General features: G+C 42.5%; 1 protein-coding gene across 2 annotated transcripts in view; it reads left to right on the forward strand.

Annotated features, from left to right (window-relative positions):
* The first annotated feature begins 3,594 nt into the window (after positions 1-3,594).
* The window catches only part of ELOVL7 (ELOVL fatty acid elongase 7), a 76,343-nt gene continuing 57,981 nt past the window's right edge, over positions 3,595-21,956 (forward strand). For both annotated transcript variants that reach the window (XM_043887752.1, XM_043887749.1), the window contains exon 1: positions 3,595-3,765. The gene's annotated coding sequence lies outside the window, so the exon portion shown is untranslated. The remainder of the gene's footprint in view (positions 3,766-21,956) is intronic.

The raw sequence follows: 21,956 nt of genomic DNA on the forward strand, positions 1-21,956 counted from the left end.
CCATGTGACCTACTCTAGCCAATGGAATATTAGCAAACTTGATGCGAGCAGAGTTCCCAAGAGCATGCGTGGTGCGGACTGGTTCTTGTACCCCAGTTATCTACCATGGGAAAATCTTTCCCCTGTGGCTACTGACTCTTCATTCTGGGCTCCAGAATTAACACACATGGGACAAACTGAAGCTAAACCTGCAACCTAAAGCAGAGCCACTCATCTAGGTCGACTGAACCTCAACCAGCCTGCTGACTCGCAGGCATGAGGACAGGTATATTGCTATAAGCCATGGACTTTTGAAGTGATTTATTATGTAGGACTGTTGTGGCAATAGCTGACTCATATGTTTGTCTGCCCGGAGACCACACTCTTCTGATTTTACTCCAGGCTCAGGACTGTTCCTTCTCACTTCTGACCGCTGGGATACCTGGGGTACCCCAGGATGAAGTTCTAAAATCTCTTCTCTAGTCCGCTTCATGGTACTCTTAGCCATTCTCAGACCATTCTATATCATGTGAAAGCTGACTTCTCCCAAATTTATGTTGCCAGGCCAGACCTCTCTCTTGAACTCCAGACTGGTAGAAACAACTTCCTACTTGACACCTCCACTTGGATATCTAATAGGCGTCTTAAATCAGTCCCACAAACAGCTCCTGATGTCCCCCTCTCAACTGTCTTCTCTCGGTCTTCCTTTTCTTAGTAAATGGCAGCTCTTTCCTTCCACCTACAAACACCCTGGAGTCATCCTCAACCTCCCCCCGCCCTTCACACTGTATGTCAGCTACTCTGGAAATCCTTTTGATATTACCTTCAGTATATATATATATATATATATATATATGTTTTTGCCTTGTAGGATCTTAGTTCCCCAATCAGGGATTGACCCTGGGCCCTCGGCAGTGAAAGGATGGAGTCCTAACCACTGGACCACCAGGGAATTCCCCAGAATATATTTTTAAATTTTGATTCTCTCTAACCACTCCCAGCCAACTTGGTCCAAGCCACCTTTATCTCTCACCTGGATGTTGTAAGAGCCTCCTAATTACCAACTTGCTTCTACCTTTCCCATCCTGCTCCCGTCCTACTCTCAAAAGACTTGTCTTAGTGCTCCCTCTAAAAACTTCAGTTACGTGATGTCACATATTTACTCAAAATGCCTCCTTTGACCCTTTGGCCTCACTTATTGAGGTTCAACCACTCTGGCATCCTTGCTATTCTGTGAACTTGATTATACGATGCTCGCTCATAGCATTAGCCTCATAGTTCCCACTGGCTGGAATGCTGTTACCCAGACAGACACACAACCTTGCCACTTATCTTTTTACAATTTTGGTTCAAATGCCTCCTTCAACTGAGGACTTCCCTAGCTACTTTAACATTCCAACTCCCTATCTCCAAAAACCCTTATCTTTTTCCCTTCTTTATTTTTCTTGGTAGCACTCATCATAACATGACAGTTGTATTTCACTTGTTTATTCATCTGTGGTATGTCACCCCCAACTAGAATGAAGGGAAGTGAGGGTACATTCCACAAGAACAGAGAATTTTTCTTGTTGTTGTTATCTGTTGAATCTCCAGAGCCTGGAACTTAAAAGCACTGAATATATATGTTAAATGAATGAATCCATTTGACCTTTTCGCATACTTGAAATTTCATAATTATAGGTAGGTAGGTAGATAGTGACAAACACAAAAGCAAATATTGTTAAGCAATTGTCTCTAGTTCCCAGTAGCCACGTCTATTAAATGGCATGTTTTTATGATGAAAGCAAAGTTTATCTAAACAGAAGGAGAAATCTTTAGCTTCTCTAATACTTAACAACCTATTTTAACAAAGAATTCCAGGCTTCAGGATCACAATAATCAAGAGGCAAGAATATCTAAGTTCTAATGAGGTGGATGAAACTGGAGCCCATTATACAGAGTGAAGTAAGCCAGAAAGAAAAACACCAATACAGTATACTAACGCATATATATGGAATTTAGAAAGATGGTAACGATAACCCTATATGCAAAACAGAAAAAGAGACACAGATGTATGGAACAGACTTTTGGACTCTATGGGAGAAGGCGAGGGTGGGATGATCTGACAGAACAGCATCAAAACATGTATATTATCAAGTGTGAAACAGATCGCCAGTCCAGGTTGGATGCACGAGACAAGTGCTCGGGGCTGGTGCACTGGGATGACCCAGAGGGATGGGATGGGGAGGGAGGTGGGAGGGGGGTTCAGGATGGGGAACACATGTAAATCCATGGCTGATTCATGTCAATGTATGGCAAAAACCACTACAATATTGTAAAGCAATTAGCCTCCAACTGATAAAAATAATTGGGAAAAAAATAAAATATGGATGTACCTAACAAAAAACAAAAAAAAATATCTAAATGATTAATAATATTTTATTTCCATTGCCTTTAGTTTCGCTGAAGCTGGAATTCTCTTAAATTTGAGCTGTCCTGTTTGTTGCTCTCCCCCTCCCCAGTGGCTACTATGGGGGCCCTCAACATTTTGTACAAAACCTTTAAAATCTCCTGTTGACGCAGTAGGATTAGGTGGTGGAAGGCCACACCGGTACTTGAAACATGCTTCTTCTCCCTCCCCTTCCTCCTGGGTAGTCTGGACCTTCCGGCAGTGATTTCATGCTTAAAGCTCACAGCAGAAACTCACAGACCGTGTCTGTGAATTGCGGGGGGTCAGGACTGTAGCCCCTCCAGCTACTTTCCGGCTTCTAGAAGACAACTCAATTCTCGTTCTTGGGTTTTTGCCTCCACAGTAATTAACTTCTTAGGATTCTTATTTTACCTTCCAGATTGACGCCAGGATTTCCAAACATGACAGCGGTGAGGAGGATCAAGATCAGACACAAAGCAAGGCAACACCTGGCTTTCATCCTCACCCCACCACTCAGTCCAGCCCCGGATAAGGAGATGTCAATGTGCTGGGGTGTGCTGGCTGCAGCAGCTGCGGTTACGAATGAGGACAAGGAAGTTAACTGAGATTATATACGATTTCCTCTTCATTGCTCTAATAGCCCCCTTCGCATCCCAATATTCCCCGCAACTCTGTAGTTGTTAATAAGTAGGGGTGGGGCTGACCTGCACTGGGCCTCTCACGGCCGTTGGGTCTGGTCTCCATTTTAGACAGTGAATTAACCCTCCGAACGAGCCTTTTCAGGAGCGAGAACTCCCTTTTTTTCCTACCGCTCCGCCGCCAGCCTCATCCTCAGCCAGCTTTTCCTCATTTCAGATTTTTCTGCAACTTAATCCTGAGTCATGCTTGACAACAGTTTTCACATTATTTAAGCCTTTATTATTTAAGCCTCAAGATGACCTCAGGTGATGACATCTGTGCTCAGAAAGAAATGTAATTAGTCCAGAGGCCAGAACCGATCTTCCTGAGCAGCCCTGGGTCCCCGGTCCCAGCCGCGATGCGAGCGGCGGGGCGCGGAGCCAGGCGGAGGAGGGGCGCCCGAGGCCGCGCGCACCTCCCAGCGGGTCCTTCCCAGCGGGCGGCTCCTCCTCGCGCCCCCTCGCGGGTACCTGGCGGCCGCGGAGGGCGGGCAGGGGGCGGCGCTGCGCGGCGTCACGCGGCAGGGTGGGAGAGCGGGCAGGTGACACCCCGGCCGCCTCCGCCCCTTTTCCAGCTTGGTCGGCGGCCAGGGCAGCAGGGGCCGCTGTGAGGAGCTCCGCGTTCGCGCCGCCGCCCGCCGCCGCCCGCCGCCGCCCTCTGCTCGCGCGCCCGGGCGCTTCGGCTCCGCTCCTCGCGGGGTGAGTGCGGGGCTCCCAGCCGGGGAACCGGGGCCTAACTTTTCCGGGGCGCAGAGGAGGAGAGATGGAGGGAGGAGAGGAAGGGGACCCCGACACCGGGGGATCGAGGGCAGCCTAGTGGAAGGAACTTGGGCGCGGCGCGCGAGGAGTGGGATCCGGGTCCGGAAGACTCAGGAGCCCGGCCAGGCCCTGCCTGGACTCTGGGGGGCGCTTCGGAAGTTGTGGCCGCGACGCCGGCGAGTGCCCAGGGTCAAAGCCCTTTCCGCCGGCGGGCGGGGCCGCGGAGCTCACCTGCGCCCTCCCTGGGAGCCCCCCAGCCCCCCACCCCCCAGCATCCCACAGGGACGGTGGTCCCCGCCGTCCCTGGGTTTTGAGCCCTCCCCGAGCTTTCCCGGGGGACCGGGCCCCGCTGTTCCAGGCGGGAGGACAAAGGTGCTTGCTGCTGGGACGGGGAGGAAGAGGGACCTCCTCGACCTTGACCGCCGAGGTCATTTTCCCAGCTCCGGGATCTGGCCTTGCTCGCCACAGCCTACCCCTACCTCGCCTGCCCGAGCCCCTTTCTTTCTGCTTCTTTCCCCTCTGGGGTGCTTTTGTGTCCTCGAGGCCAGAATGAACTCGGGGGCGCTGCTGTTGCAGCGGGCGCTGCCTTTCTGGCTGCCTGAACTGCATCCTGTCCCGGCAGCGGCTGCTGGCTGAGGAGAGTGATGAGTACAGAGCGGTAGAACAGGTCGTGCCGGAGATGGAAATCGGAAAGCCTGTTGTTTCATCTTCGGAGGTGTCGTTGGTTAGAAAATGGGCCTTCCCCCCTAATCAACCAGCGCTGATTCAAACTTACCGGATGCCAAGGGAGCGTTCTTTAGAGCTCCCTGGGGAAGGCTGGGACAGGAAGGATCTGGTCTCTACCCCTGTCCAGCTTGGGGAAAACAAGCCCCACCACGACTGAAGGATAGTTTTGGCGACCAAACCTTTTTCCTCTTACTGATCTATTCCCTCAAAAAGCTTTTTCACTTAACCCTATATTCTCAGGTTACTCTTTCTTGCTCTTACTGTTTTACTGCCTTGAAAGAGTCATCATGCTTTTGATTGTCCCCAGTCTTCTTGCCCATCACTTGACTGTTAATTCCCTTACTGTCAATTCTCTTGACTGTTAATTCCCTTACTTTGTAGTTTTTGTTTCTACTACTGGCTTGAAATTGTTCCCCTCTAGGTCACTGAGGATTAAAAAAAAAAAAAAAATTCCCTCCACCCCCAGTGGCAGACACTTATTGAATGCTTCTTGGCCTGGCACTATTTGTTCTAAGAACTTGTATCAAATCTGTTAATTCTTGCAGCAGCCCTATGGAGTAAATAAATGAAAACATGATCCTTTTTCAGATAAGAGAACTGAGACACTGAACTTGCCAAAAGGCACACAAGTAGCAGGAGGAGATTCCAACTGAGATTCCAACTCAGGGTCTCTGGTCCAGGGCTGAGGCTGGCAACAACCACTGTGGGTACCCACTCACCTAGAGTTAGTTCCTTTCTTTCCTCCCTGACTTGCCTGACGTCCTTGTGCTGTTTCATGCTTCACTGGCCAGGCTCTCCTTCTCTGGTTCCTATTTTCCTTCTTGTGTAACTTTGCACTCATTTAGGTTTCCTTTTCATAGCATTTCGTTCCTTAGGTTATCACTGCTACTTACTCACCTGAATTCTGTGGTTTCCATGGATCTTATTCAGTTTTCATGTAACATCTATCAGTGCATATTGTATCACAGCAAGTCCCCCTCATATGAAGAACCTTCCCGATTGTGAACTTTCAAAGGTGCAAGTGTGCATCTGGTTCCAGCAAGAAACCACAATCTGCGCCCTCAATGTCAGGTGTGAATGAAACAGCAGCTTGCTCTCCATTTCCTTTTGCTGATGACCCTTCATTTCTATCATCTCCCATCTCTCCTCCCTCCTCCAGTCAGTGACTCTTCTTGCCTGTTCACTTGATGCCAGCTATTGTACAACTGTACACATTTTCTTTATTTTTTGTGTTTGTTTTTTATGAATTATTTGTGTGAGAAGTATTACAAACCTATTACAATATAGTACTAACTCTGTTGGGCTTACAAACTTACACTCTTAGAATAGAACTTGGTCGTACGTAGGGGACTTACTGTATTTCATTTGGATTTGTCTTGCTTTGCCCCAAAGCATTTCTAGTTAACATCAGTTATGTTAGCCTCCCTCCCCTTTATCATAGTCACCCAAGTGCAAAACTCAGAGGTCGTGTCTCATATCACACTTTTCCCAATCATGAAACCTCTTCTGTTCAACTTTACCTTGTCTCTTCCTTCTAGCCTTCCTCATTCTCACCTCTGTTCCCTTCTCTTTACCAGTCTCCTTCTTCCCCACTCCTGAACATTTGTTTATCACTTATGTCATTTTTTGTTGTTGGTTAGCTTCTTTCATCAATAGTCATGGTTCATAGAAAGATTGTAAACAAAGTAAGGCTAACTTTTCAAGCCTTGCAACTAGGATCTGCTTGATAAATGTTTGCAGAATATGATGCAAGATGAATTAAGGTAGCATATATTGGGTGGGTTGGATGATGATAGAAAATTTAAAAATTTTTAAGCTGGATTTTAGAGGATGTTAAGGAGTTTGTTTTGGTAAACATGCGGGAGCTGGCAGACAATGCAGAAGAAGAGGAGTTGGCCTCTGTCAGCTACATTGCTGCAGACAGAAACCCGCCTATCCTGGCTAAACATTCCACTTAGAAGTGTAATGAATAAGGACCACATCAACAGAGAATCATGAATCCTAATCTTATCCTAGCAAAACAAGATATGAAACCACAGTGAGTTACATGAAAACCCCAATTTTACTGACAAAAATAACACATACATAAAAATGCAGAAAACATAAATGAAGAGATTACCACAGTAGATAATTTAGAAGTAGAATAACTGTCTTATTCTGACAGTAGATATGATAGTTGGATGAGACTGAAGACAGGCTAAATGGGAGTCTTTTCTCAAAACCTCTGTGTAAGGTGATGTGGGTCTGGATTGATCCTGAAAGGCGTTGTCAAAGAAGAACTGGCTGTGCTTGGGGAGGTCTGAGGTGAGGGGAAAAGAAAACTGGAAGGTGTCAAAGTGGTGAGACTGGGGAGCCAAGAAGAGAGTTTCCACGAGCATGATTCTACCACAGTAAACATTTTGCCATTTTACCTTTGTCTTTCTCATTTTTTTAAATGCATGTTTTCCTCTATCATACTACATATAGAGTTTTAATATTTTATATTTCCTTGTAATATATAGTAAGCATTTTTCATATAATTTCTAAAACTCCTATTATTTGCATTTATTCCAATAATTGTAATATGATTTCCTTAACTAATCCTCTGTTGTTGGATAGGTGTATTAGGATTAATCATAAACAACTCACATTGCAGTAATGCTTACCTTTGCAGATATGTCATTGTACAAATTGGGATTTGTTTCTTTATGCTAGGCAATGGAATGTATGTAAAAGAAAGCCCCTGTCTTCAGATAATTACTATTTGAGTTGAAGAAATAAGACTTTTTCTAATTTGTTTAATTGTTTATTCTTCTTGGTGTACTACATGTGCAAACATCAGCTTTAGAATATGAAAGAATTTTGGAGCCTTTGTATATATAGTTGGGTAATATCCAGGAGTTGGTGATGGACAGGGAGGCCTGGCGTACTGCGGTTCATGGGGTCGCAAAGAGTCGGACACGACTGAGCAACTGAACTGAACTGAACTGATAAATAGTAGCATGTTAAATTGAGAGCTAATCTTGAATTTCAGTAAAATACATCATAAAATAGGGGAAGAAGCATCCCATAAATACAAATTGGACTCATCCACTTTGGACTGCTGCTGCTGCCGCTAAGTCACTTCAGTTGTGTCCGACTCTGTGTAATCCCATAGACGGCAGCCCACCAGGCTCCCCCATCCCTGGGATTCTCCAGGCAAGAACACTGGAGTGGGGTGCCATTGCCTTCTCCACCAATTTGGACTGCTCACATTATAAAAAGCTGAACACTCATGGAGTTTATAGGATCAGTCTTTTTTTTAAAAAAATTGAGATTTTTAATTACTCCTAATTGATTTAGATAGGAGAAGGGGCTGACAGAGGATGAGATGGTTGGATGGCATCACCAACTCAATGGACATGAGTTTGAGGAAGCTCTGGGAGTTAATGATGGACAGGGAAGCCTGGTGTGCTGCAGTCCATGGAATCACAAAGAGTCAGACACAACTGAGTGACTGAATTGAACTGATTTAGATATATCAAAAGCACATGCTATTGCCTTGACAAGTAAAACTATCGTTTTTGTTGGTGATAAATATGTTCAAAGAGATGGATATTTCCATCATTCAGATGAACGAAGTTACCATATAACATGTAACTTGTAAGACTGCCATGTTAAAGACAAATCTGCATCCACTTGGAGAAGCAGCCACAGGCCTTGACCACCAGCAGCCCAGCTCCTTTGTTTCCTCCAACATTAAGTATAGAGTCAAACTCAGCCAAAATTTGGAAATTGCAGAAGTTCAAATTCAATAAACATCTGAGTGTCAGGCTTGCATCAGGCAAAGTGGTTGGCAGGATGCTGAAGCTCATCCAGGTCTGTGTGGGTTCAAGGGAGGTAAATACAGTACAGTGTGAAAAACTGTGATTAACACAGACAGAGCATGGGGGAAGCCAAAAAGGGGAAGGCAGGCCAAACTGTCCTCCTGAGCTGAAAGAAGGAATACTGAAAGTAGAGAAATGGTCTGAGGGCTGGAAGTCAAATTCAGGCTGTGGTACATTCAGAGAACTGGAAACACTGTAAAAATCATTGGAGAGCAGCGTGTTATAGGTTGCTAAGCATGCTCAGCTTATTGAGGGCTGCATTTCACCTAGTAAAGATTTTGGATTTTATCCTACAGGCAATGTTGGGCAGGGGGGTGGTCTTTGGAGCCCTTTAAGAAGGGAAGGGACCTGTTCAGATTTGTATTTTGAAAGCACACCTCTGCACTTGCAACTTCATCATTCTGGAACCTCTCCCTCTCCTGTGGAGCTTTATCTCTTTTCTTGATCTGACCCTGGAAAGGACAGCTCCCTTCACTGTTTACATGAGATATCTTGATTATGCTCAGTGTACATAGCGATTTGGGAATAGAAAATGAGCTTGTGCCAAATGTTTATAGAATGCACGCTCTTGCTAACGATTACGAGGGGGAAAGGAGCATCTTTTAGGTATCAGTCAATAGTTGCAGTCAGGCACTTTCTGTGCATTTTTCTCACGAATTGTCTGAAGACAGCAAGGTCTGCACCAGAATCCTCACAGCGCATATGGGTACAGAAAAGTGAAGAAAGGTGCTCAGGCAAAGAAGCAGAAAGTGTGCTCAGCAAGGGTCCAGGGTTACAAGTGTGAAGCCAGGATTTAAACCCAAGTATAGTTACAGTATTCAGGCTCTTCTGCCTTAGTATACTAACTTTGTGGGTTGATAATTTAGAGGGTGTCTCTTAAGACACTAGGGTTCTGATATCCAGTACTAGTTTTGTGAGGTCCCAAGTAGCTAAAATGGTGAAAAATCTGCCTGCAATGCCGGAGACCTTAGTTCGATCCCTGGGTCGGAAAGATCCTCTGGAAAAGGGAATGGCCACCCACTCAGTATTCTTGCCTGGAGAATCCCATGAACAGAGGAGCCTGGCTGGCTACGGTCCACAGGATCGTAAAGAGTCAGGCAGGACTGAGCAACTAATATGTAATAATTCTTAAGGACAACCATAAACATAAACCTGATTTTAGACTTTTAGGGTCAGTGGTAGAAATATGAGAACTAGAAAAAGAGGGTTTGGCAGGTTGTCCCTCATCTAAATACAGCCCCCCGTTCCTTTGTCTCCTTCCTTTCCATCCTAAATTGTGGGATTTTTGTCTTAATAGCACATTTATGATGTACTTGTTTGCTTATTGTAGTTACATGGTGTAACATGGACAGATCAGAAGGAAAGGCTGCTTGTATCTCACGGGGTCTTACCCTTAGTCTGTCCAGGGCTTCTCTGCCCAATCCTCTTCTTCCTGTTTCCTGCCTTCTCTAGGCAGACAGTACTGTGCTGGATCCTGCAAGCCCAAAGATGTATGTCTGAGAAGCTAACAAACAAATGCTGACCTCACACATTAGTCCGTCTGCTTTTATCCTGCGATTCGCTACAAGGCACATTCTTATACCTTCAGCCTTTGAAAAATTTCTTTGAAATTCTAACAAGTGAGACTTTAACCTGAAGAAAGCAAGAAGATAGAAGTCACATTCTTAGGAAACCAAAGTCAAGTGACTGCTTATAGAATAACTTATTGCTGAGGAAATGTGGAATTTAAAAAGTGGAGTGTCAGGACCACTATTCATTGTCCAAAGGGAGGAGAAAGGGGGTAATAGATATAATACTAAACATTAAGTATAGTCAATATTTTTACAATTAAAAAATAGAAATATATTAGGTTGAACACATTCAGTTGACATTTCTCTAAACATTTGGATATTGGCAGTTACATATGATTCATCCTAATATGGGGCTTCCGAGGTGGCAATAGTGGTAAAGAGCCTGCCTGCCAATGCAGGAGACATAAGAGATGGGAATTCGATCCCTGGGTCAGGAAGGTCCCGTGGAGGAGGGCATGGCAACCCCCTCCATTATTCCTGCCTGGAGAATCCCATGGACAGAGGAGCCTGGTGGGCTACAGTCCATAGCATCACAAAGAGTCAGACACAACTGAAGCGACTTAGCATGCACACATCCTAACGTAAAGATAATCCTCTTGACATCTAACTGGTTGACCCTACGAGCCCGTGTTCATTTCTCCATAAAACAGACCAAATGCTGCCCAGATATGATGAATATGGGCTTCTAGCATCCTGTTCCCTGCTCCTACGACTGGGTCAGTGACTGTCTTTATTGCAAGCCTATTGGTGTCAGTTATGCTTGTTATTATGATTAGGTAGTTTAAATGTGTATAAATCTATAAAAGTACAAAAGGAAAGAGAATTCCTGGGAAGAGAATGTTATATTCTTTGGAAAGTTTCCTTTAAAGCGAGTGACTTAAAAAGTAGGCAGGAGAACTGTAAAGAATTGGAGAGAAGATTTTGAAAGCTTGAAAGATAATATCCTAAGCTTGCTTTGCAATTTTTTCTGTTTGTTTTCTTTTTGTTTTTTAGTTTTCAGTCCATATAGAACACTATAAGTGAGAATTGTAGAAAATAAATTTTGGCTATGGTTTATGTGAGAAAAATATTGGGCAGGAATTCTTCCTCAAAGGAAATCTTAAAACTAATTTGGAAAACTGGGAACTTAGTGCTTATTAATATGTCTTAAGGTAAAGTACATGTTTATGGTATGTATATAATTTGTTGATTTTTCAAACAATTTTTTTTGATTAACCAACCAGAACCAGTCAAAATTGCAGCAGTATTTTTTTTTTTTAATTACAGCTGTTAGACTGTAATCATTTATGCTGTTTCATAGTAGGTTGTCAGAACCTTTGCCTCTAGGTATTTTATGCACCTCATTAATAAAGACAAGTGAAACTTTGCCATTTAGATTGTAAAAAGCAGAGTACATGTAGATTTTTTTTTTCCTTTGCCTAGCGTACCATACTAATGGTACATATTTAACTCTACTTCTTATTTTAAATTAGGCCTTTAGTATCCATATAATATTTAAGCTTATTTTAATAATGTGAACAAATACATAGAACCTAGAGCTGGTTCCTACCTCCCTTAAATAACTTCCATAAAGATTGAAAGCAAAAATACAAAGGCTAGCATTAGCTAGAATCAGTTAAACTTGATCAGTTTCTTAGTGTTATTAAGTTGGTAAGTTGAATTAGACAAGGTATAATTTATTCTAGATTCAACTGTTTGTTATAGTGGTATGATAATTATTTTCTGAAACATTATAACAGGCTAGTGAAGAAGACCAAACATAAAATGTGAAAAATAAAAATACACTTTATAATAATAGCATTTATTGAACACTTGCTGTATGCCAGGCACTTTGCTAAATTCTAATGTGCCTTATCTTATTTAATCTTCACAGAAGCCCTACTAGGAGGATGGTAGTGTTTCTATTGTATAGACAAGAAAACTGATGCATATAGAAGTTGAGTGACTTGTCCAAGGTCATGTGGTTAGAGACAGCATTGGAAATCAGATCCAGTTCAGTCTGTGCTCCAATGCCCACATGCCCATGCTCTTACCACTTCATAATGTAAGTACTCTTAATCTGAATTTGTAGTATAGATTTCTTTTCCTTTTGTAAGCAGTTTATTTGAGAGGTGGTCCTAGGCAGTAATAGCAGGCACAGGGGAAGGGAGGCAGCCAGTACAAAGAGTGTTAATGAAGGTGGTACTACTACTACTGTGGGTGCCTAGGCCTCCCTCCCACTGGGATACTCCTCAGACTTATCTATCCAAGCGGCAAAGAAGTGAAAACTTTGTTGGGACATGTGCATGCCTTTTAAAAGACACGTTAGAGTGTTTTACACTTGGAAAGGACCTTAGAGATCCTTTAGATCAACTTCTTTTACAGATGAGAAAACCGAGGCCCAGCAAGGACAGGTCATTTGGCCAAGGCTGTGTGTGTGTTAGTCACTCAGTCATCTCCGACTCTTTGTGATCCCAGGGACTGTAGCCCGCCAGGCTCCTCCGTCCATGGAATTCTCCAGGCAGGAATCCTGGAATGGGTTGTCATTTCTTCCTCCAGAGGATCTTCCCGACCCAGGGATCGAACCTGGGTCTCCTGCATTGCAGGCAGATTCTTTACCGTCAGAGCCACCAGGGAAGTCCAATTAAGGTCGTAAGCCTATTTAAAATGTGGGGATCAGAGTCACATATGTAAAAAAAAAACATGGTTACCAGGAGGAAGAGTGGGAAGGTATAAACTGGGAGATAGGGATTGACATATACACACTACTATATATAAAATAGATAACTAATAAGGACCTTTCTATATAGCACAGGGAACTCTACTCAATAGTATGTAATGACCTATGTGGGAAAAGAATTTTAAAATGAGTAGATATATGTATATGTATGACTAATTCACTTCGCCGTACACCTGAAACTAATGTAACACTGTAAATCAACTATACTTCAATTTTTAAAAAATTGTTTTTAGTTAGGAAATAAAACAAAAATGTGGGGACTAGAAACGAGTTCTGATTAGAGTCTAAATGGTTTTCTGACTTGCTAATTATTTTGTCTTCATTAACCTTAACTCTGAATATGACTTCACTACTGAATCTGTTTTTTTAAGATTTTTTTTAATGTGGACCATCTTAAAATTCTTTATTGAATTTGTCATAATATTGCTTCTGTTTTATGATTTGTTTTTTTGGCCCAAAGGCGTGTGGGATCTTAGCTCGCAACCAGGGATCATTCCCACATCCCCTGCACTGGGAGGCAAAGTCATAATCACCGCCAGGGAAGTCCCCCTACCGAATGTTTAAAGCCCCTAAATTGCCCCACCCATCCTTGTCTATAAGTAACAACATTAATTAGTCCTGTAGATTTTACTGTACATCATGGCCAGGACAAGGATTACGTTTCCCCTGTGTGATGAGTGGGAAACGCAAAGCAATGCGATGTTTCTCATTCTAAGGCCCACGAATTATAGAACCTAACCCTGAACCATGACTGAAAGTGTAAAAGAAGAAAAATACATTATCTTAGCCAACACAGCTAAACCATCCAGCCCAACCCATGCTAGCTCATCTAACAGCCCCTAACACTCACTCTCTGTCCTTAGTTATAGTTCATCACCTTTAGGTGACTGCCTGAGAATCTCATGGAAGTAGCATCTGTGGGGCTGGATGGGGTGAGGTCAGAGGAGAGTTGGTGCCCACTGCTTTTCTCGGCACCCCCTAAAAAATCTGTCAACCCACAATCTTTCACTATTTCATCAGTAGAGCAAGGATGGCTTGTTAACCGTTTCCTTACTACCAAACAAGTATGTGCTGCTGTTTTTCCTCCTTGTCCTTCTTTGCCTGTACATGCCATGAAATTCTTTGCATACATCACCTCAGTTCTTAGTGTAACCCTGAGTGATGTGTGTCTCAACTCAATTTTAGAGACAAAAATTTGAGACTCCAAGAAATTTAGGTTATTTCTGCTAAGGTCACTGCAGGGTGGGTGGCAGGTTGTGTCTGACTCTTTTTGACCCCATGGACTGTAGCCCATCAGGCTCCTCTGTCCATGGGGATTTTCCAGGCAAGAATACTGCAGTGGGTTGCCATACCCTCCTCCAGGGGATCTTCCCAACCCAGGGATCGAACCCAGGTCTCTCGCATTGCAGCCGGATTCTTTACCATCTGAGCCACCAGGGAAGCCCAGACCTGGGTCTAGAATGCAGATATTCCGATTACACAGCCTGCCACTTATTCTGTGTAACCTTAAAATCTATTTCTTCACCTTTAGTAGAGTCATGGAGGATAGCAGATAATATGCTTATGAAATAGGACAGTTACAAAGTTTGTGCATGATAATATATAATTTACATTCCACATTAAAAAATATATTTGAAATGCTCACAATAAATATATTAAGATCCAAGCACAGAAGGGGGAAATCTAGGTGATAGAATTATGATAAATGGAACACTGAGTTTTAACTACTAGCTGGGAGTAGATGAAAGAGTAAGATGGTATTACCACAACTCTAATGGTTTGGTTTTTTTCACATAAAAGATCAATTTTTAAGGTAATTTTTTTCCCCTAGAAATGAATTATAGGAGGAATTTATTTATCAAGTAGGTTCTTATAAAAAGGATCTTAAATCACTTCATGTAAATATAATGCTTTCAATAATAGTTTTGGTAAAGATGGAAAAATATTCTTTAATTATTATTTCATTTTGGCCCAGCCATGTGGCATGTGGCGTCTTAGTTGCCTGATCAGGGATTGAACCTGTGTTTATTTCATTTTGGCCCAGCCATGTGGCATGTGGCGTCTTATTTCCCTGTTTATTTCATTTTGGCCCAGTTTATTCATTTTGTTTATTGGCCCAGTTTGTTCATTTGTTTATTATTTCATTGTTTATTCATTTGGCCCAGTTTATTCATTTGTTTATTCATTTGGCCCAGTTTATTCATTGTTTGTTTGTTCATTGGCCCAGTTTATTCAGTTGTTTATTCATTTGGCCCAGTTTATTCATTTGTTTATTATTTCATTTTGGCCCAACCATGTGGCATGTGGCATCTTAGTTCCCTGATCAGGGATTGAACCTGTGCCCCCAGCAGTGGAAGCATAGAATCTTAACAACTAGACCACTAGGAAAGTCCCATATATTAATATTGGGTCTTGGTAACTAACTTATTATGGACAGTAATGAAGGTAAACTCTGAAGCACCTCTTCAGAGGCATCAGGGTTAGGCTAATAAAGTTTTATTGTTCAGTTGCTAAGTCATGTCCAACTCTTTGCAGCCCCATGGCGTTTCCCTGTCCTTCACCATCTCCCTGAGTTTGTTCAAACTCATGTCCATTGAGTTGCATGATGCCATCCAACCATCTCATCCTCTGTTGTCCCCTTCTCCCACCTTCAATTTTCCCCAGCATCAGAGTCTTTTCCAATGAGTCAGTTCGTCCCATCAGATGGCCAAAGTATTGGAGCTTCAGCATCAGTCCTTCCAATGAATATTCAGGATTGGTTTCCTTTACAGTGACTGGTTTGATCTTGCAGTCCAAGGGACTTTCAAGAATATTCTCCAGGACCACAGTTCAAAAACATCAGTTCTTTGACGCTCAACTTCTTTATGGTCCAACTCTCACATTTGTACATGGCTACTGGAAAAACCATAGCTTTGACTATACGGACCTTTGTCAGCAAAGTGATGTCTTGACTTTTTAATATGTTGTCTAGGTTCACCATAGCTTTCCTTTCAAGGAGCAATCGTCTTTTAATTTCATGGCTGCAGCCACCATCTGCAGTGATTTTGGAGCCCAAGAAAATAAAATCTGTCACTGTTTCCATTGTTTCCCCATTTATATGCCATGAAGTGGTGGGACTGGATGCCATGATCTTAGTTTTTTGACTGTTGAGGTTTAAGCCAGCTTTTTCACTCTCCTCTTTCACCTTCATCAAGAGACTCTTTAGTTTCTGTTTGCTTTCTGCCATTAGGCTGGTATCATCTGCATATCTAAGGTTTTCTCATGGCAATCTTAGTTGTGATCCACACCATCAAAGGCTTTCACATAGTCACTGAAACAGTATTTGACCTCTGGTTCCTCTGCCCTTTCTATATCCAGCTTGTACATGTGAAATTTCTCAGTTCATGTACTGCTGAAGCCGAGCTGGAAGGACTTTGAGCTTTACTTTGCTAGCATGTGAAATGAACGCAGTTGTGTGGTAGTTTGAACATTCTTATAGACTTTCCTGGTGACTCAGATGGTAAAGAGTCTGCCTGCAGTGCAGGAGACCCAGGTTCAATCCTTGGGTCAGGAAGATCCCCTGGAGAAAGAAATGGCTACCCACTCCAGTGTCCTTGTCTGGTAAATCCCATGGACAGAGGAGACTGGTGGGCTACAGTCCTTGTGTTGCAGGCTACAGTCCATGTGTCAGACACAACTGAGTGACTAACACTTTCACATTTGAACATTCTTTGGCATTGCCCTTCTCTGGGATTGGGATGAAAACTGACCTTTTCCAGTCCTTTGGCCACTGCTGAGTTTTCCAATTTGCTAGCATATTGAGTGTAGCACTTTAATAGCATCATCTTTCAGGATTTTAAATAGCTCAGCTGAAATTCCATTACCTCTACTAGCTTTGTTCGGAGCAATGCTTCCTAAGGCCCACTTGACTTCCCACTCTAGGATGTCTGGCTCTAGGTGAGTGACCACACCATTGTGGTTATCCCAGTTATTAAGACCTTTTTTGTGCAGTTCTTCTGTGTATTCTTGCCTCTTCTTAATATCTTTTGCTTCTGTTAGATCCTCACCGTTTCTGTCCTTTTAACCATTCAACATCACAATAATTCAAGTCTATGCCCCAACCACGAATGCTAAAGAAGCTGAAGTTGAAGTTGAACGGTTCTATGAAGACCTACAAGACCTTCTAGAACTAACACCAAAAAAGATGTCCTTTTCCTCATAGAGAATTGGAATGCAAAAGTAGGAAGTCAAGAGATACCTGGAGTACTAGGCACATTTGACCTTGGAGGACAAAATGAAGCAGGGCAAAGGCTAACAGAGTTTTGCCAAGAGAATGCACTGGTCATAGCAAACACTCTCTTCCAAAAACACAGGAGATGACTTTACACATGGACATCACCAGATGGTCAATACCAAAATCAGATTGGTTATATTCTTTGCAGCAGACAAGGGAGAAGCTCTATACAGTCAGCAAAAACAAGACCTGGAGCTGACAGTGGCTCAGATCATGAGCTCCTTATTGCAAAATTAAGACTTAAATTAATAAAGTTTAGGTTCTTATAATGATTACAGTAACAACTCATCCTAAGTAAAGCAGGTTTTTTAGACCTAAGATTAGTCTAAGGATGGGCATTAGAGGGTTCATACTATCTCAAAAACATCAAATTTATGTATACATTATTGTTTCTAGAGTAGTAGCACACAGCACCATAGTTTCAAAGTCTCATAGTCTCAAAGGCTATAGATTTAGGAGATACATGAAATAAAATATGTAAAATGCTTAATAAAGTTTCACTTATAAACATGTACAAGGATTAGCTTTTAATGTTAATGTTAGAATTAAGCATATAATGTCTACATGAACCAACTGTGTAGAATTTATCCAAGTTGCAAAGACAAAGTTAGCACTAATAGGGAGGCCTCTGAACAGAGAGATTACCTTCATCCATGGTAGTTTTCATTTCTGTTTTACCGGTTCTCTAGGAAAAACGACTTCTGCTTTAAGTGTTAAATCAATATTCACTAGTTTATGAAATAAACCTTGACTATCTTCTGTGTGTTAGACACTGGAGATGCAGAAATCTGGAAGTCAACCCCTCTCCTCATTTCTTTCTGTATCTCATGCTCACATCCGACTTAGTGACCATCATGTCAGGTACGTCCCCAAAGTGTATCCTGAATCCATCTGCTTCAATAAACTCCTAATCCTGCTGCCTCCCTACCATCAATTCTCTACCAAGCAAGCAAGTTAATTTTTAAACACATAAATCAGATCATGTCACTGCTTTGCTTAAAAGCCTCTGATGAGAGTTTCAGTTTTATAAGATGTAAAGAGTTCCAAAGATGGATGGAGGTAATGGTTGCTCAACAATATGAATGTACTTAATACCACTGAACAATGCCCTTAAAAATAGTTAGTTGGTAAATTTTATGTGTATTTTATTATTTATAATTAAAAATAATCATACAACAACAAAAAGTCTTTGATGGTTTCCCTTTGTACCTAGAATAAAAATCCTGACTCTTTCACTGAGGCCTCGAGACCCTGTGTACCATTTCTCTGAGTTATCTAGCATCAGTCTCTTCCTTGGCTCTGCTTGCTATTACTCCAACATACTGTTTGTCCCTGCCTCTGGCCTTTGCCCTTGCCTTTGTCTCCTCCAGGACTGTTCGCCCCTCAGATCCTCTCATATGTTCTAGAACTTTCTGACTCCCCTCCTAGTGTTGCTGTCCTCTGCCTCTGTTGACCCAATGATATCAGTCTGTCATGTTTCATTTCTTCATAACTTTTGCCACATTTAAGTTTGGCTAATCTTTGTTTTGAGCTTCCCTGATGGCTCCACAAGTAATGAGTCCACCTGCAATGCAGGAGACACAGGGGACATGGGTTCAATCCCTGGGTTGGGAAGATCCCCTGGAGAAGGAAATGGCAATCCACTCCAGTATTCTTGCCTGGAAAATCCCATGTCAGAGGAGCCTGGTGTACACTCCAAAGTGTCATAAACAGTTCAGTTCAGTCACTCAGTCGTGTCCAACTCTTTGTGACCCCATCAACCACAGCACGCCAGGCTTCCCTCTCCGTCACTGACTCCCGGAGTTTACTCAAACTCATGTCCATCGAATCGGTGATGCCATCCAACCATCTCATCCTCTGTCGAACCCTTCTCCTCCCGCCTTCAATCTTTTCCAGTATCAGGGTCTTTTCAGATGAGTCATTTCTTCCCATCAGGTGGCCAAAATATTGGAGTTTCAGCTTTAGCATCAATCCTTCCGGTGAATATTCAGGACTGATTTCCTTTAGGATGGACTGGTTGGATCTCCTTGCAGTCCAAGGGACTCTCAAGAGTCTTCTCCAACACCACAGGTCAAAAGCATCAATTCTTTGGCGCTCAGCTTTCTTTATAGTCCAACTCTCACATCCATACATGACTAATGGAAAAACCATCCCTTTGACTAGATGGACCTTTGTTGGCAAAGTAATGTCTCTGCTTTTTAATATGCTGTCTAGGTTGGTCATAACTTTTCTTCCAAGGAGCAAGCGTCTTTTAATTTCATGGCTGCAGTCACCATCTGCAGTGATTTTGGGGCCCCCCAAAAATAAAGTCAGCCACTCTTTCCACTGTTTCCCCATCTATTTGCCATGAAGTGATGGGACCAGATTCCATGATCTTAGTTTTCTGAATGTTGAGTTTTAAGCCAACTTTTTCACTCTCCTCTTTCATTTTCATCAAGAGGCTCTTCAGTTCTTTGCTTTCTGCCATAAGGGTGGTGTCATCTGCATATCTGAGGTTATTCATATTCATTTCTGTGGAACACTGCAATCCTGGATTAGGCTGGATAAATAAATTGTACGGGGATGACAGAGAATGAGATGGTTGGATGGTATTGCTGAGTTTGAACAATTCTGGGAGATGGTGAAGGACAGCAAAGTGTAGCATGCTGCAGTCCTTGGGGTTGCAAAGAATTGGAGACAACTTAGTGACTGAACAACAACAAAATCCAGAAATAGAAAGCACAATGATTTAATTTAATCTTACTGTTGGTTACTTTTCTTATACACACTTTTTTTTTGAGGATCATTTGTTTTTTTTCCTTTTATGGGCTTATCTGTATATTTTGTGGGTGTGTGCTCTTAATTATGTTCTGATTTGTAATGGAAAAGACCAGTACGGTTTTTGTTCTCTCCAGGAGTTGTTAATCCACATGACCTACCCACCTACTCTGGGTACTATCTCCTTTCCCTGATAAGACACCATACTCTATTCCCATCCCCAACCAGACTGAACCTGTTACTGCTAATTCTGGCTTGTCTCAAAGATGAGGTATTTGAGGTCAGTTGATTTCCGACACTTGCTCTTATGATTCTTGGTTACTGCCTATAAGAGAAATGCCTTTCTAGGCATCCCAGCCTTTCTGTTGTCTCCTCCTCCTGTTAACTGCACTTCCGCTCTGTCTTTTATTCTTTGAAGCCCTCTTCCACTGTGTTCAAACTCTATCATATCCTCATGCCTTCACCTGCCAAAACTAACTGAGTCATGGCTCTTCCCCATCCCATGCCTGTATATCCGTTATAAGAAAGTTCATCCATCGAGCCATTCAACAAATACTTTCATGTCTGACATACTCCAGATATCATCTCAGGTGCTGGAGAAGGAGCAACACACAAAACAGAAAAAGATCCTGTTTACCTTGAGGAGCTTATATTCCAGAGTGTTATTAGGGAGTGAGGGGGAATCAGATAACAAATAAATATAGAACATTGGTGAAATATGTAAAAATAATGACAACAAGTGCTACAGGGGAAAATAAAGCAACAAAGACAGGGTAGTCCATGTTGGTGGGGTGATGAAGGTGACATTTTAGCAGAGATCCAAAAGAAGCAAAGGCGTAGCCGTGGCAAGTGTCTGCAAGAAGAGAGTTCCACACTGTTGGGATAGTGGTTTCAGATGTTCTTGGAGTGTTCAAGAAAGGACCAGCAGCCCAGTGTGGCTGATGCCCTCCGTGTGAGAGGATAGGTGAGAAAAGAAGAGGTCAGAGAGGTAGTCAAGGCCACTTCGGACCTTGGAGGCCATTATAGGAACTTTGACTCAGTGCGAGTGAGGTAGAAGACGTTGGTGCATTTTAAGCAGAGAAGTGACTTGAGGGTTTTCATTTAATTTTGTTTTTTTCTTCAGTGTGTTAAGTACGTTGAAGAGGAACAAAGGTGAAATAAGGGAGACCAGCTGAGAAACTATTGCAGTCATTTAGATAAGGGAGGACCACTATTAAATGAAAAGTGACTTGGATTCCAGAATTTATTTAGAAGGGTGTTGTCAGGATTTGCTGGTGGATTTGATGTAGGGGTAAGAGGAATGGAGGATTTTTTTTTTTTTTTTGTACTCTGAATTACTCCGTGTTTGGATGAACTGGCCAGAATTCCACTCTCTTGCCATTGCCACATCTGAAGCAGACTACCTTTTTCATTTTCATGTGTGAATAGAACACAATGCTCCTTTTTTGGATGCTTCCCCCTCCAGCTTTACTGTCTCTGCTGTTCTTAACCCACTTTGTCCATCACTTCCCCTCCTGAGTCTCACATGCTTTGGACTTTGGCATCTGACTTGTTTGGCATCTCCCCATCAGCTGTTGCTCTGGGAAACTTCAGAACCCTTTCAGAAGCCAACTTAGGAGTAGCCTTCTCAGAAAAGTTCATTGACCCAACTGAGATAAGCTCTACCACACTGAAACTGCCTGCTTTCATAGCCTATCTCTGGGACTTTTAACCTGGATATGTGCCGAGAAAAACATTATCAGTTCTAAAAGCCCTCCTTCAAACCATAGTCTCTGGTTTATCAGCTCTCTTACACCTCCCCTTCTTTATTTTTTCCTTCCAGTTTTATTGAGATACAATTGATGTACATAAACTCTGTATAAGTTTACAGTATAATTATTTGACTTATACATCCTGAAATGACGACCTCAGTAAGTTTAGGGAGCTTTTCAGTGAACTTTAGTAAACTTTGCAGAACAAATCTGAAATTTGGAGGTGAGACTCCGGCATCAGTAGTTCTTAATGTTCTCCATCATCTCATAGTTACAAAATTAAAAAAATAAATTGTTTTACCTTGTGATGAGAACTCTTAGGGTTTACTCTTGTGACAACTTTCCTATATATATAACATACAGCAGTGTTAACTATATTTATCATGTTGTGTTACATCCCTAGTTCTTATCTATCTTATAACCAGATGTTTGTACCTTTGATTGCCTTTATCCAATACCCTCTCCTTACATCCCTTGCCTCTGGTAACC

This window comes from Cervus elaphus, chromosome 25, assembly GCF_910594005.1.
Source record: "Cervus elaphus chromosome 25, mCerEla1.1, whole genome shotgun sequence".
NCBI lineage: Eukaryota > Metazoa > Chordata > Mammalia > Artiodactyla > Cervidae > Cervus > Cervus elaphus.